At 39.0% G+C, this 13,975-nt stretch overlaps 2 long non-coding RNA genes across 7 annotated transcripts in view; one reads left to right on the forward strand and one right to left on the reverse strand.

Moving 5' to 3' along the window:
- Positions 1-13,326, forward strand: part of LOC123478661 (uncharacterized) — a 61,759-nt gene extending 48,433 nt beyond the window's left edge. For 5 of the 6 annotated variants that reach the window (XR_008425773.1, XR_008425770.2, XR_008425772.2 and 2 more), the window contains 3 exons: positions 932-1,478; positions 3,162-3,275; positions 11,262-13,326. This is a non-coding gene — a long non-coding RNA (uncharacterized lncRNA). The remainder of the gene's footprint in view (positions 1-931; positions 1,479-3,161; positions 3,276-11,261) is intronic. The other variant, XR_008425774.2, reaches the window with a different exon arrangement.
- The window catches only part of LOC123478654 (uncharacterized), a 67,108-nt gene that overhangs the window by 2,026 nt on the left and 51,107 nt on the right, over positions 1-13,975 (reverse strand). The window contains exon 7 of the long non-coding RNA XR_011650586.1: positions 6,953-7,085. This is a non-coding gene — a long non-coding RNA (uncharacterized lncRNA). The remainder of the gene's footprint in view (positions 1-6,952; positions 7,086-13,975) is intronic.

Consider the following 13,975-nt stretch of genomic DNA (forward strand, 5'->3'; position numbering starts at 1 on the left):
ACTGTTTAAAATTAAGGGCTCTGGAGCCAGATTCCTGCATATTAAACTTGACTCTGCCACTTACTTGCTGTGTGACCTTTTCAATTTACTTAACCTGTTAGTTCCTCAGTTTTCTCATCTGCTTTGTGGTTTCCCTGACAATAATAATACCCACCTACTTACAATTTAGGCTTGTTATGATGATTAAATGACTTAATATCTGTAAAGCACTGTGAGCAGATTCCTGATACATCTTAGGCATTACATAAAGGTTTGTAAGTAAATCTCTGGAGTACAATTTGGATAATTTCCCCACAAGGATGTCTACTTGGGAAGTATATGCTTGTGAAAATGGGGTAGCCCTTCTAAATTGCTCCTGTTCTTCAATGGTTTCTGTTTCGTTAACCACCTAGGCAAACTCTTAATTAGTCTAGTTTCTAAGACTTAATGGAGAACTGGAACTCAAAAATTGATTTTGATACATAGAAATATAATTATTTGTTCATTGGTTGAAATATAAAATGCATTAATTACTGTGTTCTATCTCTTCAAGAACCAATAAGGGATATGAAGCATTTCTCTTTTCTCAAATTTCTTTCTTACCATAAAAATATGCCTTAAGATTTATGTGTAGTAAACTCCAACTCATTACCTCTCAGATAAGCACTACAATCTCCAGTTTATAGATAAGGAAGTCTAGTCTGAAAGGATTTAATTGACTTCTGCATGGCCGCACAACCAGCAAAGAGGGATAGAGACAGGATTTAAACCCAGGGCAGTATAACTTTGATATGAATGCTCGTCCCACTTTCTTTCATTCCCTGCTTCACCTACAGTGATCTATCATCCACACATTTTTGTCTTTAAATGTATTTATATTTTCATGCTGTACAAATTCTTGGTTGTGAGTTCTATAAACTGTAAACTATTTCATTGGTTTGCCTCCTTTAAGCTACAGAAAGAAAAGAAAAACGCAGGAGAGAAGGGAGAAGTTCATGTCCTATACAACCAGCCACCCCATGTGCAGGGTGAGAAGACAATCAGTGATTCTCAAGGTTGACTTCTGCAGTTTTGCCAGCCAGCCAGCTAGAGTCCATGCCGAAATTTTCACTTCTCTTGACTGCTTTTGGGGTGCCTGATGGATCCTTGTCAAGATGGAGTGATTGACCCCAGATCACTCATTCGCCTCTCTTCAAGAATGCAAGGCCCCTCTTGCCTTATCCAGAGACATTAAAGAAGGCCGCTTGACATTGGACATCAAATTGATTTCATGCCAAGATTTCACTCAAGCATGGGTGACAACCACTGATGTGTCAAAGCCATACAAGAAAAATAAACATGTCTGATGCAAAGAGCCCTTTGTTTTTGATGTCAGGCTGAATTATGCACCTTGTCTCATATCTGACACTGGCTGTGACTGTTTGCTAGGAGGCAGAGTGGAGACATGTTGGGTCTCAAATTGGAATGTCAGAGAAGGGCAAAGGAGAGCTGATCCAAAGGTAGCTATAATTTAGTGCTGGAGAACACCCTTCTTTCTTGCTGTATCCTCATCTCCCTTTTCTCATTCAGCCCAATGGAACCCTGTGGAACCCAACACATCATTCTCTGTCTCCTGCTTCTGAATGCTTGAAGTCACTTACTTGTCTGTCCTCCCCAGAGAGCATGCCTGCTGCTTAGCAAGGGCTTAAAACCACAACAATAGTTCTCTCTTCAGTCGTGTCTGCCCAAGGTGACATATGTTTTAGGACAAGCATTTCTGCAGACATCTCAGCTGTTTTGACTTGACTAAAGGCTGCCCACAGTTAGAGCTTTTGTCTGTGGCTATTTCCTCTCTTCCTATCTAGCCTGAAGGATGCATAATCACTTTTCTGATGAGTTTCCTAGCTTTGTGGTTTCCCTGGAATCTTTTTTATACAGCTGTGTTTACTCTTTTTATTTTTTTGCATTCTGTCTGAAGAAGACAGAATTTGCATAATTAAGAATGACCTGAGCAATCTCTGCTAATGCCTCCACTAAAACCTCTGACTATGCCTGTTAACTAATTACATCTATCATTGTGTCAGACAGGTAAAAGACTCCTTCAGTCTGTTGAGACAACATTATTCACCTGGGATTATCAAAGGTTTCAATTCTGGCCATTAGCTGAAATTGCTTGGGTCATTCATTATGGCAAATTCTGCATCCTTTCCAGACAGAGCAAAGTAAATGCAGAATCAGGAATAGATTAAATAGCCATGCATCAGAAGCCTAATTCAGAACCTCAGCCTCTTCTTTCCTTAGAGCTACAGGATGAAAAATGAACAGAAAAACCCTGTATTTTCCTCCTCTTAAAGCAGTTTTTGCTGCATAAATTTGGAGGTGATTATCATTTTCCTCTTTTTCCAGCTTATTAAATATATGATTTAACAGAGAAATAAAGAAAAAATGTTCTTTGATTTGAAGTTAAATTTTAAACTGGGCTAATGCCCTCTATCCCTTTCACAGGTTCCCAGCTTCCCCCATTAACCATGGGGGAAGGTCCTATTAGAGATAGGGCCTTGAATTCGTACTGAGAGAGAGAGGGGTAGGGCACATGTAGTCTTACAGTTAAAGCTTCTCCATCTGAACTGAGAACAAGGCAGGGGAACAAGAAATTAAAGGCAGAACCTAGACATAAACGAGGAGGGGGAGACGATCAAAACATCTCTGGTGGACTTGAAATTGAAATGTAAGCATAATTGTTATGGAGTTGAGCAGTTACCAGCTGGTGCACTTAATTCTTTCTGTATATGCCTTTCATTTACTATGCACATGGTTTCGTTTTCCTGTCCTCACATAAAATTCAGCATCCTTTTCAATGAATGTATTTTTATATTAATTAAGAATCCATTATGTAAAAAAACTCTTTTGGGCTTAATAAAAGGATATCAAGTAATGCACTAAAATATAAGTAGTTTATGTTCACATTGGAAAGATAAGTCTTATAACAATAAAGATAACTAGCAATTAAAGCTAGCTAATAATATTGTTCATTAATAGTATGACAATATTAATACTATTAATGTTCATACTATTAATGAATAATATTATTATTGTTCAAAAGATTGACCATCTAGTTACGATATCCAATTTATCTCTTTTAGACACATATTCATGTAATCCACATATTTACCATATTCATTTAATGTATTCTTGCCTTGTAGAGAGAGCGAGCTGAGAAATCACAGAATAATTAGAGAACCCAAAACATTGGTTAGTGGAAACATCTATATAACTGGCTAAAATCTATTTTTTCCTTCAGCTTTTTGAAATTTCAGGTAAGGTTTATTTTCCTTCCTATTACTCAAAGAAGTTTTCTGTCAGAGGGAAAATAAAAGAAATTTTAGGTGAGCAGGATGCTCCCTTACAGTTAACAAATATATATTTGTTATGAATCCCTGGGCATAATAGAAATTTGAATTCCCATTATATATCAGGCAATGAACAACATGCTAGGGACATATTGGTGAACAAAACACACAAAAAACTCCCTGCCCTTGTGGAACTTTTTATTGTAGAGACAGATATCAAATTCTAAACGTAATAAAATAAGAAAATAATGCAGCATGTTGGAAAGTGATGAAACTGGTGGAAACAACAGAGGAGGGTTAGGGTGCTTGGGGGGACTGGGAGGTGTAGATAAACAGAGTTGTGAAGAAAGCCTCATTGAGATAATGACATTTGCTCAAAGACTTGAATGAAGATGAGGAAGTAGACCGTGTGGCTATCTGGAGGAATAATATTTCTGGCAGAGGGAATAACCAGGAACAAAAGTTCTGAGGTAGGGTTGTCTCTGGCTTATTCCAGAACTAGCAACTAGACATATACAGTCAAACAGAGTGGAGGGAGGGGGGGAGTTGTGGTAGAACATAAAGTCAAGATCATGTGGGTCCTTTTAAGCCATTGTCAGAACTCTGACTTTTACTCTGAGCAAACAGTGATAAGTTTTGAGCAAAGGAGTAAAGTGCACTGACTTACATTGCTAAAGACTTACTCTGGCTGCTTTCCTGACAGTAGCCTGTGGCAGATATAGAGAGGCAATAAGAAAAGTGTGGAGAGTGTTGCAGTAATACATGTGAGATAGGACTGTGGTTTGAACTGTCTGGATCATGGATGCTTTCTGAAGACAGTGTCAACATGACTTGCTTACAGACTGAACAAAGGATGAGAGAACAAGAGAGAAGCCAAAGATGACTCTAAAACTTTTTTGTCTTGAGGAATTGGAAGCATGGACATATCATTAACTGAGGCAGGCAAAAGCCCCTGGGTTGATATGGTGTGGGTAGTAAAATCAGAAGTTTGTTTTGGGATCTGTTAAACGTTAGATTCTATTAGATATCCAAATGAAGATGTTGAGTAGGCACTTCTATATTGGAGTCTAAAGTTCTCTGCAGAAGATATGCAAATTGGGGAACTGTCAGTGTATAAATGTTATTTAAAGTCATCAGATTGGATGAGATCAACAAAGGAAGCAAATGTTGACAGAGAAGAAAGGAAACGAAGGATTGTAACCTGGGGTATTTCAACTTTAAGAGGTGATGGGAAAGAAAATAAAATTTTAAAAAGAGATTAAACAATTCATTCAGCAGAGTGTTTCAGACAGGAGGGCATGGCGATTATGCAGAAACTGGGTGGGTAAGATGGACCTCAGACTTAGCCATGAGTTTAGCAACTGGGAGCAACTAATGACTGACAAAAGCAGTTCTGGTGAAGTGGTAGGGTCAAAAGCTTAATCTGAATTAGCACCGTAGAGAATGTGGAGTGTAGAATTAGAGATAGAAAGAACAGAAACATTTTTATCATAAAATAAATGATCAATAAAGAAACCTTACAAAAATAAATGTATGCCTTAATGACTTTTTATAAGGTGAACACCCTTTTAACCATGATCCAGACCAAGAAATAACACTTCTCCAGCCATCCCCAGAAGCCTGTCCACATCTCATATCCCTATTTCAACCACTAACACCCAGCATCCTGATTTTTGTCATAATCCCCTCCTCATGCTTCTTTATGGTTGTATATGTTTGGGAGATAATTATATATCAGTTACTGGCACAAGGCTCCTGAAACTCTTAGAGTTTTCTAAGTAATAAGAGCACTAAGGAGTATTTTTGTTCTAAGGAGGTAATTCTGGGTGATTCCTGAATGGCTCTGGATGCAGAAAGACCAAGCCATGATTTAAAACTTGGAATTTTCATTCCCATCCCTATTCTCCAGACAGAGAGAAGAGCTGGAGGACTCAGTAATTGCATATGCCTGTGTGAGGAAGCCTCCATAAAAACCCAGAACTATAAGGTGTGAAGAACTTCCAGATGGGTAAACACAACCACATTCGAGGAGGGTGAAGCCCCCTAGTTCCACAGAAACAAAAACTCTTGTGCTTGAGACCTCCCCAGACCTCATTCTATGTATTTCTTCATCTGGTTGTTCATCTGTAATCCTTCATCACATCTTTTAATGAACTGGGAAATGCATTTCCCTGAGTTCTATGAGCCACTCTAGCACATTATCAAACTCAAGGAGGGGTCATAGGAACCTAACGTTCATCACTGATTGGTTAGAAGCATAGGTACAAATCTGGATGTGTGATTGGCATCTAAAGGAAAGGGGGTGGGCTGAGCCCATAACCTGTGGTATCTGGTGCTCTGTCCAGGTAAATGGTGTCTAAATTGAGTCAAATTGTAGGACACAGAGCTGGTGTTGTAGAGAACTGCTTTGTGTGAGGAACACTCCCACACATGTGGTGTCCGAAGTGTTGTGAGTGTGGTAGCAGTGTGAGAGTAAAGGAGACTCATAGGAGGAAGTAAATTAGTGTTTTTCTACACACAATCAATCGTGCATTCCTAGAAGCCATGGTTTAGTCTTGTCCATTTAAAAATTTATGTCTTTTAAATTTCTTCTAAACTATAAGTTTTCCCTCATTCCTGTTCTAGTGAGTTCATGCCTCTGGGCTTTGAACATCAGTAGCTGCCAGGGTCACCAAAAAATAGACAAATAGCCATTATGGGCCTCCTGCTGAAGGAATACACCACTGCCTAGAGTCTTGGTGAAGAGATCAGACGTGTATCTGATCAAGCCACTACACATAGATGCCAATTTGCAAGAAAAGCAAAGAACAAAGAAAACGTTGAACTGCACGATGAATATGCTATCAATAAAATCCAGACTGCAGAAGACTACATATTAGGTACCCTGGGTTTTATTTTATTAAGATACTAGCCAGTCTGTAAGCTAATGACAATGATCAAGCAGAAAAGGGAAAACTAATAATACAGGAGAATTCCTGGAGCCTTGTTTCTAAGTATCCAAGAGAAACAGAACCAAGGCGAAGGGTTTAGTGATGAGGATGAACATACAAACAGAAGAAAAGGCAGCTTCATGGGTGTAGATTTGTATAGGAAACTGGCTGCCACAGTGGGCATCTGGGATGTTTGAGATGCTTTGACTTCCTCAGTGAAATAAAAAGCTGAGATTACAGAAGATTATGTAAAATATCCATCAAGAAAATTGGAAAAGCAAATGGATTAGGAAAGTTCAGTATGATTTTTTTACAGAATTTATTATTTTTGTTACAGTTTTTTGGACGTGTATAGCCATGGGTACCTTATATTGACAACAAAATTCTTTCAGCCTAAATTCTGTCAGTGTTTATCATAAATTGGGTCTTTATCGAATACCACCTCTTATCAGTCCTCTGCACATTAGAGCTCACCACTGATGTCAAGTAATTCTGTTTAATATATAACACTTAGGACTGGCCATAGAGTTTTTGTACTGTGTCAAATTAACTATACAGGGACATTTCCCAGAATTTCCTTCCCTATATGGTTCCTTGTTAGTCATAGTGAATCCTGAGATTTGGAAAGTAGACATGGAGGAGTGGCCATCCTTACTCTCTAAAGGTCAATGAGGGTGTCAGGCACGGTGGCATGTTATTGATTAGTCGGCTTACCTTCTTGACCTGGGCATCTCCCAAACCTGCAGCTCCTCCAGAAGCAGCCGGTTTCCTTATGTTGAGACAAGTATGTATACATCACTACAGCAAAGGGCACAAACAGTCCTGTTGGTTAGCCATGACATCAAGGCTGGAAGTAGTGAGAAACAGAGAGGAATTCCAGTTTGTCCTTATGGGTCCCAATTTGTTCTTGTGAGTTCTGGTTTGTTCCTGCCCTCATTCATGTCCAGTTTTCCTCCTTCATTTCTAATCTGGCTGACCTACAGCACTTCAAGCCCAACAGCAGTTGAGGACAGGAGACTTCTCTGCTAGCTCCTCTGATAATGTAAAATCAAATCCCTATAGTAGACCCCTTATTCTTTATCACTCAGCTGTTTGGCTTTTCTGAGCAAACCCTGCCTGGTACACTGGTGGTTGCCTATTCTTTTGAGTCAGCTCTCCTTGCAGTGTACTTATCTGTTCTGCTGGCCTCCGATAAAGTTATTCTGGTCCAAAGGTAGACGGCTCCTACTGCAGCAAGCAAAACATAAGAGATGGCTGGTCTCCCCAGTCTTCTCATTCCGTGACAACAAGAGGCCAGGGCCTTTGTCCCTGTGGATGTTTCTTTACTTGGGTGAATCAAACTTATAATTCCTAATAACAGAACAACGTGTTAGCCATGCTGGAGCCTTAGATGAAATGCTTTTTATAAGAGCTAATCAGATTCTACATTAATGAGAGAAATATGAAGCTAATCAACACCACAGAAGGTCTCTAGGCTCAGGCCTATTAAACTTCATAAAAAATTAATGACTGAAAGAGCAGACTCTTTTGTAAGGGGTCTCTTGTGGTTGGATAAGGGCCTGAAGTCCCATTCACCTCTCATTACATTGAATTAGCCTCACTTTCCAACCCAAAATATAATCCATCAAGTAGAATTTTCCACTGGGCTTTAGACGGCCAGTGTTTGAAAACACTTGTAAAATATTTATTACTTTTTCTCCTTTGCTTTCTTCCCTTCATTTCCCTCCTCCTTCCTCTCTAAGGCAACCCCCTTGCCTCATTCACTGTGGCTTTTCCCATTTTAATTAAAGAGATTTGTACTCCTAAAGCCTTCTGGGAAGTATCTTCAGTGATTGTGGTTTGAAGATGCCTCTGGAGCTGCTTGGCAGGAAGCCCTTAGCCCCTCGCTCAATGCGTGTTCAGCCTCTGCTTGCAGAAGCCAAGAAGGGTGAGGTGAGGATTTAGACTCACTGGGTTGAAAAATAATACTAGCACACCCCTTTCTGAACTCAGGTTCGTGTGTGTGTGTGTGTGTGTGTGTGTGTGTGTGTGAGAGAGAGAGAGAGAGAGAGAGAGAGAGAGAGAGAGAGAGAGAGAATGTTGGCTGTAATCATTGAATAGATTTAGAATAAAATACATTTATCTACAAAGCTGGTGGCCTCAATTCCAATTAAATCCAAACACACACCTCCCCTTCCTGCTACTTTTGCCCTAAACTACAATTCACCTTAGCCTGGTTGTTGTTTAAGGTTAGAGAATCAGCTCTATTACTCACCCAGCAGATCCAACAGGCCCATGGTTCTGGGGTGAGCAAGTAGGTACTTATACATAATGGGATGAGGAGGGGGTTTCTTTGTGCGCTCTAACCAGAAAACTGACCATTCATGTGATTCTTTTAAATACTGAAATCTTTCGCACTTTGAAGGGACTCCAGTAAACATGGTGCAGCCATTTGGGAGGCATCCCACCTTAGGGGGATATTAGGTGGTGCTCCTGAAGTGCTGAGAACAAAGTTCTAGGGAAATGGGCCACAGCCTGATAACCCTGGGGAGCAGTGTGTTGGCCAGAGACACTGAAATGCGTAGAAGGGAAATGAAGTGAAAAATGGAGGCAAACCAAAGAAAATCTCATACCTTTGGCTGGAAAGCCAAACTCAGTTTCACAGCTTTCTAAAGGCCTCCCTCATTTATCCACCTCCTTCCGAATTCACCAACCTCCAGACCATATCAATACAACAAAACTGCCCAGCACTCCCTGGATGTTCTTTCATCCTATCTCTTCTGAAGGTTCTAAATGTGGACACGGCTCTGGGGATTCTTGTAATACAAGCTATTAACAAGTTCCTGCAGCATATATCACAAGAGGTGTGAAAATGGGGGTCAGCCTATGCTGGCTAAAGTTTGTCAGGATGTGTGTTTTCCGGCTGTGGTGTCAGTTCATATTTCTGTTTCTCTGCTGACATGTGCAGGGGTCAAAAGTAAGGGTGGTTCAACACGGATTCATATTCATGACTGAGGAAATACCGGCTTCCTGTAGAGTTTAGTATTCCTCTCAAAGGGGCTCTGGGAATCAATGGAAAATATCAGTATTTGGAATAGACAGCTGGATAAGGCAGCCCTAACACTATGTTTAACAGTTCCATTTGCCATATAAATGATGTTGTAATCAAGTTTTATTCATGAAGTACAGAAACACTCTATTAACCCAAAATATAACTGTTAACCTAGACATAACAAAAACACACAGAAAAGTGTCATAAAGACCATATAGTTTATGGAGGATACATTGGGTTACCTTCAGAGGACTCACTAAAGAAGATGGAACAAGCTTTCACAGCCTGATTGCCTCCAACCATACTTAACTTCTTACAAGCTATAGTCTATAATAGATGTAAAATAGTTAAGTATGGAGAGTGGGAGGCTCCTAGAAGCCAACGCATTATGAAATGACTTCTGAAAAGAGCGATGGAGGCTCTGGAAGATTCACCAAGCTTTGAATGTACAAGTGAGTGTGGGGTAATTAGAGGAGAAGATAAACTATTCCCTCTGTTGTTAAAATAATTCTGAGAAATCTCTACACTAAGGCATGGTATGTTAACTGGTATACGTATTCATGACTCTCTGATAAAAAAAGGTTTAAATTGCTTTCTGCCTACTCTGTTCAGTAAAGCAAGAGATTTTGTTAGAGTTGTCCATAATTGCATGTACACACACAGGAATACTTTGAAAACACAGTCATGTGCAGAAATATTATGAAACCTCTGTTCCACTCTTGATAAAGTGTTTAAAGGCTTTTAACCTTATTTATTGAAGTCCCTCTGTGCTCAGAGATCCAAGCTTTTCTTAGAAGTTGGCTAAGTTCCTGAATGCCTCCGAAATCTTTCTTCTTCCTTTACTAACAGGATTGCCCTTGTCCTAAGATAATGACCTGACTTCTCTTTAGGAGAATTCCCATCATCATCCACAGAAATAGAACCCTATCTGCTCAAGAACATGATGGTTCAATTACAGTGAATTTCTCAAAATCCATGTTCTTTTGTATTTTATATCAACTGCTCATGCTAATTTGAATTTGTGTGTATAGAACTTCAGGCTATTCCTAAAATTCTTCTATATCAGCATATGTTCTATAAATAGCATTTTTTAGGCTATCATTTATAAAGCATTTACAAGATGCCCATCTTTGGTCTGAGTATTTAACATATATTATCTCATTTAATCCTCACAATAGCCATGTGTTCTATATAGTTTATATTGTTTTTAAAAATTTTTATTGTTGTTGAATTACAGTTGTGCCCATTTTTCTTTTTTAATTGATTGGGATATTAATACTTAACGGGATTAAATGGCTTATCCAAAGTCAGGCTTTTGGGTTTTTGTTTTTGTTTTTTTTCATTTTCTTTCTTTAATTTGTCAGTTACAGTTGACATTCCATATTATTTTATATTAGTTTTAGGTGTACAGCATAGCAGTTAGACATTTATATGATTTATGAAGTGATACCCCCAGAAGTCCAAGATCATACTTTTAAAAGTAGTAGAATTGTGACACAAGTTCAGATCTTTTCACTTCTCAGAATTAGGAAATTAGCCTCTTGAAATCTTGAAGTTTACAGACCAGCATAATACCAAACCCACAGAAAAAAAGAAAGGTGTTTTCTCTCACTGTTTTTAAAGTAGCAATGGACATATCTCTGAGTTCGTTATACAAGGTAGTTTATATCACTGTGGTAGCTATTTTCCAAAGATGCCCCACTGAACTTGATATACAAGTCCTTGTATAGTCCCCTCTCTCCCTGAATCAAGGATGGCCTTTGACTCACTGTAACCACCAACATAACAAAGCCTAGTGCCATGGAACCACTCGCATAGAGCAATATTGACCCCTAGCAGGGAAATTGCAACCTGTGTTGAGCTGTGAATCAGGAGCTGTAAAGTACTGCCTGCCTCTCTCCACTTTTCAATAGGGATTGTCTACCTAATCTTTGTCCCACCACTGGAGGTGGGTGATGTTGGAGGGAAAATAATGTTTCTCTTTACTTTTAGGTAATTAGACTGAGAAGAACCTCACTCAAGGAGATGCTGGCTCCTCAATGTCCGCACCTGATTTAGGTGATGAGTTTCTGGACCTCATGCTGAACCTGATGCCACAGATGATGAGAATCTGGGAGTATTGGAAAGGGAAAAGAGTATATTCTGTACATGGGAAGAATGTAAATTATTCAGGACCAGAGATCTCTGAAGAAGATTCCCAGTGAGCTGCCAGGACTCCTTTTCTAGAGGGTGCTCAACTTCAATTCATTGTATCCTCAGCTGTGTGACTCTGTCCTGCTTTTCAGTGGGTTCCAGTGTTGCATTTTAGCGTAAAGCCTTGTACAACTTCAAATGTTGGGAAATGTCTCAAGGAAGAACCTGGCCAAATATCTTAGGGCCCCTCAAATCTCTACTTTCATCACCCTCTCTAAACAACCAGCAAAATATTGGCTGATTTTTCAGCCATCTGGCAGTCACTTTGTGTCTAGAACAGTATCAGTTACCTGCCTATGATCAGATTCAGCAAATACTCTCAAAGAAAGAGCAGACACAGATCATCAGCTCACCCCGTACAGGTTTCCCTTCTCTGGAAACCCTAGCCCCTTCATTCTGACCGGCTCCAGCATCTCCCCTGTGCTGCTGTGGAGATGATTTCTGACTGGCAACTTTTCTCCCTCCGATGCAGCACGGCTCCACCGCAGACTACTCCATCCTACTAGAAGCAGTAGAGTTCTTGGACATCTAGTCTGAGGCTGCTGACTCCACTGCAGTTCTCAAAGAACTATACTGTCTTCTTGAAACTTATGACTAGCTGAAACGATCTTTCCTGGTTGGTGTTTTCCCATGTTTGCCTCTCTTCCCATCATAAAGTATCTTTTTCTATATTTAAAAAAAATGCAACTTGTCTTTTTTGTTGTTGTTAACTGCTGAATATTCAGATAGAAAGAGAACCTGGTACATGGTAAATTCTCAAGAAAGAGCGAGCGGATGCCTAACTATGGAAGGAAAAAGACACAGAGCCCCTCCACTCAAGAGCTCTGTTTTTCCATTAGTTTGGATTCTACCTATAGCCTAAAATAAAGTTCTGTACCCAAAGAGATATATGCATAAAAACTATTCTCAATAATTTGTACTGGAAGGAATTATAAATGAGGGTAATTGTATCCAACAAAAACAAATTCTTTTTCACTGGATACCCAACTTCTCCAACAATTTGTTTTAAATCCAAATAGCATTGTTTTGTATATTCTTCTTTAGGTTTTTCCTTGTGTTGTTGTGTGTGATCTCCTTGCCACTAAGGAAAAAATAACATTATCAAAAAAAGCAGCCTTATCCACATCCAGCTCTGGCTAATCCCAGCCCAGTTATACTTCATCCAGAAAGATTGGAAATCTCATAGTTTTGTTTTGTTTTTATTTACTTGTTTTAAAATAAAATTGTATATATTTAAGGTATACAACATGATGATTTCATATATGTGTAGTAAAGTGATTATTACAATCAAGCTAATTAACATATCTTCTCCTTAATAACTTTTTTGCAATAAAAAATACCTAAAATCTGCTCATTTAGCAAACTTCCAGTTTTCAATAGTATTATTAACGTCATCATCATGCTGTATGATCTCTAGACTTATTCACCTATGTAAGTGCAGAAAATCTAATGATTTTGGAACTCTATTATCTACCTAACTTATCATTTCTATGTTACCTGTGCTCACAGAATTCTCTGCCAGCCCGTTTTGGTTTCATCCATCATGAGTAATACCCCCAACTGATCATCAATAATATTATAAAGAGAAACCAGAATCACCAGTATGATGGATGAAACAATCTCTGCAAACTGAAGCCACTATTAGTCAGCCTTCTATCATTTTTCTGGTGATAAAAGAAGCTGCAAGGACTAGAGGATGATTTGCAAGACTTATAGAGTCCTGATGGCCATGACTTTTCTTGTATATTTAAAAATCAATAAATGACTTGCAATGAATTCTGTCTTTTGATATCAATTTCAGATGGCATTCACGTTCAGGAATTATAATTTTGTATGTTAAAAATACGATGGCTTCTTGTAGATGGCTACATATTTCCTGGCTATAATACAAAGATAATAAAACAACTCAAGATGTGATGTTGCAGCATTTCTGCTGAGAAGTGCTTAATCTTTGCATCATCTGCTCTTGCTTCTCCACGAACAATCTCTTGGGGGAAATTGCATACACCTAAGTCTGGCTCCTTTAATATCCTAGTGAGCCAGGACACTACAATATTTCACTTGCAACTCTTCTTTAAAAATTTTAATTTTATTAGTTGCTGAACAGTGGAGGCCAATGAACAGTCTTAGCCTCCAACCAGACCCATGTCATTTGAATTGAAACACAGTTTATTCTTTCTATGAATTTCCATAACCATCAATAGGAGCCATCCCCAGGGTCCAATATGTCAAGACAAGAAACGGGCAATAGTTGAGGAGATAACAGCTGGAGATGTAAACTAATGATCTCAGTCCAGTCTCTGAAACAGGCTCTTCTTTAAAAAATGTATTTAACTTTCTCTCCCTCACGATTCTGTCCCAAGAGCAGAAGCCCTTGGGAATCAATTTTATTGTGCTGCAAAGAAGCTTACCTTAATAGAAGTGCCAGGATGAGTTTGAGCATTAAGAATGGGCAACACAGGTCCCTACAGTTAGGTCATTTCTAAAAGGAAAAATGTGGGGCTTCACTGACC

This window comes from Desmodus rotundus, chromosome 12 (genome assembly GCF_022682495.2).
Source record: "Desmodus rotundus isolate HL8 chromosome 12, HLdesRot8A.1, whole genome shotgun sequence".
In the NCBI taxonomy this organism is placed as follows: Eukaryota; Metazoa; Chordata; class Mammalia; order Chiroptera; family Phyllostomidae; genus Desmodus; species Desmodus rotundus.